Source organism: Pteropus vampyrus, unplaced genomic scaffold (assembly GCF_000151845.1).
Source record: "Pteropus vampyrus isolate Shadow unplaced genomic scaffold, Pvam_2.0 Scaffold189, whole genome shotgun sequence".
Classification (NCBI taxonomy): Eukaryota; Metazoa; Chordata; class Mammalia; order Chiroptera; family Pteropodidae; genus Pteropus; species Pteropus vampyrus.
Genome location: NW_011888970.1, coordinates 569,706 through 573,330, shown reverse-complemented (window position 1 = coordinate 573,330; position 3,625 = coordinate 569,706).

The following is a 3,625-nucleotide window of genomic DNA, read 5'->3' as shown; positions in this document are numbered from 1 at the left end:
CTGCCCGGGCTTGTCTCCGAGGCGGCTCCTGTGACACCTCTCCTGCCCCCGAACCTCTGGGCAACAGGGCTGGTTACTGGTCCTTCACAGAAGAGGAAGAAACTCACTCTGAATTTGCTACTCGCCCCTTCTGGACCTCAACGTGGCTCCCCTCGTCTGTCCAGCTCTAAATGTGGCAGCTCTGGTGATGAGCCCCTCTACCCTCCTCTCTGTCCCTCCCATCTCTCTGTCCTCCCTCTGGGCTCCTAGCTGGCGCTGTGCTGGCGGAGTCACGTCCAGGCAGATGGGAGGCGTGTGGACACCTGAAATTCCCTCTTCCTGGAAACTCTTCATTGACTGAGGCAGGCGCCGAGGGCTGGGCACCTGTGGAGATGGCCGGGCGCCCCGGGGCGGGCGCGTCTGCAGCGAGGCCCCAAGTGCTGTGCATTGCTGGGAGCCCTGTCCCTCACTGCCTCCACCACGGTCACACTCGCCACGGCCCCTCGGCCCCCCACCCACTGCACACACCTGAACCCTGCTGAGCTTGAATGGCAGCAACCCGCTAACGAGAACAGGGTGCGCGCAGAGCTGACCCACGGACACCAGGCCCTGAGCAGGTCGCCTGGTCCTGTGCCCGGCGGGGGCTGTGTGGGGCGTCCCCAGGAAGACGCTGCCTGAGGGTGCAGCGTGTCGGCAGCATCGCACAGGCAGCCAGCCCTCTGGGACGTGACCGCATCCGTCTCTGATGAGTGATGGCCAGCGGCCACTGCACTGACCGTTCAAGGGCGGGTCCTTCTGTCCAGCCACCTGGGGGTGCCTCCGCCTCCAGATGCCCACTGACGCCCAGGAGCAGCCCTGGGTGACCGTCCACTGACTGACAGCCCCTGACTGTCCCCTCTCTAGGCCTGCGAAGCCTGTCTCTGTCCCGCAGGGCCCTGCACAGTGCCTCAGGATGGAAGAGGGGGAATGGGTGCCCCCGCCCACCCCGAGCCTGTGCGCCACCCGCCAGGAGCAAAGGGCGCTGCTGCTGATTCAATGACAGACGCCTTCTCAGTGCCCAGGTCCCAGTTGGGACACGGGGCAGGGCCTGGGGGAGGGGTCTGTCGGGAGCAGCTGTGGGGTGCCTGGGGGGGGTGGGCACTGACATGCAGCCAGGAGCACGGACTGCCCAGCTGCAGGAAGACAGCACAGGACGGGGCAGGGCCATCTACCCGAGCAAAGCTGGCCTTTTGGAGGGATCCTCCCTCTTTGGGTGGGAGGGGGCAGCCGGAGACCCCGCTCACAGACCTGGGGTGATGGGGGACCAGGCTTGGCCCTGTAGCTGTGCCCGCCCAGGGGTCCACCCCTTCCTGATCCTCCTTCCGTCCAGCCCCACGCGGGGGCCCCGGAGGGGTGTGAGCCCATCAGGCAAGAACTGTCAGCCTGGCACTGGTGCCCGGCGTTCCGATCAATCTTGGTTCTGCCCCAGCCAGGGTGGCCCCGGACCCAGCGATTCAGCTGATCCACTAAAAAATAAACGTGGCGCTTCCTCCTCACGCACTCCTGGTGGCCGGGGGCGGGCAGGGCTCCTGGTGGCCAGGGGTGGGCAGGGCTCCTGGTGGCTGGTCGGGAGGGTCTGTCTGGGCGGGAGGCCTGCTCACCTCACCCACCGTGGAAGGGCAGCCAGACAGCAGGTGGGGGACTCTGGTGTTGCCCAGGTGGTGTGGCAGGGGCCGCGGGTCCTGCGGAGGGAGCCGATGGGGCCGTGTGTCACTCGGGGCACCTTCGTCTGTGTTGGCAGGCCACTTGGGCGGTTCCTGGGCTGCCCCCAGGATGGAGCTCCTGCCCCAAGTGGCTGCTACTTTGCCGGATTCTCGTGTCCTTTAGTGTGTAACCAGGGCTCTTGGCCTCGCCTCGTGATCCTGTGGCACGGGGAGGGTGGGATTCTGTCGGGAGGGAGACAGGGGTGTCAAGGCTGGGGCCCAGGGCTTCTCACCAGCCCCGAATCCTGCAGCATCCTACACGAAGCCGGCGGCCAGGCCCCTGCCGTGGTCACAGGTCGAACAGCTGGGCAGAGCATGAGGACCAAACCTCTCCCCGCTCTCTGTCCCCAGTCGGGAGTGGGCGTCGGCCGCTCAGGGTCTTGGTGCCACTGTCCAGGCTGGTTTGGCCCAGTGCTCTAGGTTTTCTCTGTGTCTGAGTCTGCTCTGCTCCAGGCACTGGTACTTGTCCCCACAGGTGGCCCTGGGGTGGCCTGCCCCAGCCCTCTAGGCCCTCAGCGCCTCAGCAGTATCTTGCACCCTGGGCCGGCCCTTGCTGGGGGCGCTGTGGAGTGGGGGTGACTGGCGCCTGCCTTCAATCTGTCCCATCCTCCTGCACCTACTCTGAGCCCAGGAGCCAACCTGCGTGGCTGTGATTGAGGGCAGCCAGAGGGTGGCCTCCGAGGGCGTTTCGGGGGCGAGGGAGGGCATCTTTCTCCGATTTCCCCGCAGAGAGGCCTCGGGCTACGCCGCCCACAGCCCAGGCCCTGCTCCAGCTGAGCGAGCATCTTCACGCTCTGGTGCTCAGTTCCAGGAACTGCTCCCGGGCACCTTCCAGCCCCTGAGGGCTGAGGGAGGTGAGGGTGTCCCAGCCCCGGGCCCAGTGAGACCTGGTGTCCCACGCCTGTCCCTACCTCCATTCCACTCAGGCCCTGATGAGACAGACGTTCCTCTAGGCTCCTTCCTGTGGCCCTGCCCGGGGGCCTGGGGTGGCCGCCTGCCCTGCTCACGAAGCCTGGGGTGGGGGAGTGGGGAGAGGGGTCAGCAGATGGGGGAGGTGCAGGGAGGGGTCCCCGTCTATGTCTGAGCTTTGGTCTGGGACTCGGCTAGTGTAGCCCCAGCCCAGCCAGGGTCTCCCTGAAGCTGCCGGCGGCGTCTCGGCCCCCTCCTGGAGGTGGCCTGCCAGGGCTCTCCTGGGCTTACTGGCGACTTTCACACCTGACCTTTCCCCTCGCCTGCAGGGGCTGGGACACATTCGTGGCCACGATCTCAGCAGGGCGGGGTTGCTTCCCACCTTTGGTTCTCAAAGCGGGGTCCCGGAGCAGCAGCATCGTCACCCCGGAGTGTGTTAGAAATGCCAGTTATCACTTTAAATCATCTCTTATTGCGATGAAAACATGAGACGCACGCGCCTCGCGGCTGCCGCGGCGCCCGGCAGTGTCGGCACCGGGCTGGCCTCTCGTCTGTCGCGTCTGCATCGTCACTTTCGGGGCCTCTGTCCAGGTGGCGTATCTGGCCATTTTCTATTCGATTTCTTTCTTCTGATTTGTAGATGTTCTTCGTTTTTTCCACGTGGTTCTCTCATGTAATATACATGAAAACATCTTTTTACTCTAAGATAAAAAGAAAGGCAAATTCTCGGCCCACCTGGGCGGAAACCGCAGGGGTGGGGCCGCCCCTTCTCATGCGAGCCACAGCGGGGTCTGCTGTGCTCAGACTGCCAGGAGCCCCAGGCGGGCCCTGCCCCTCAGGCTGGCGGCTCCCAGGGCTTCCCGGGGCCTCTAGTCCAGACGTCGCTCGCTTGGTCTAATGGCTGGTGCTGGGCGGACATAAACTCGCTCTTCCTGTAAGTAAGGACGCTTCCCAAAGCAATTACAGTCCATTTTCTGGGGGGCGGAAGGGAATTA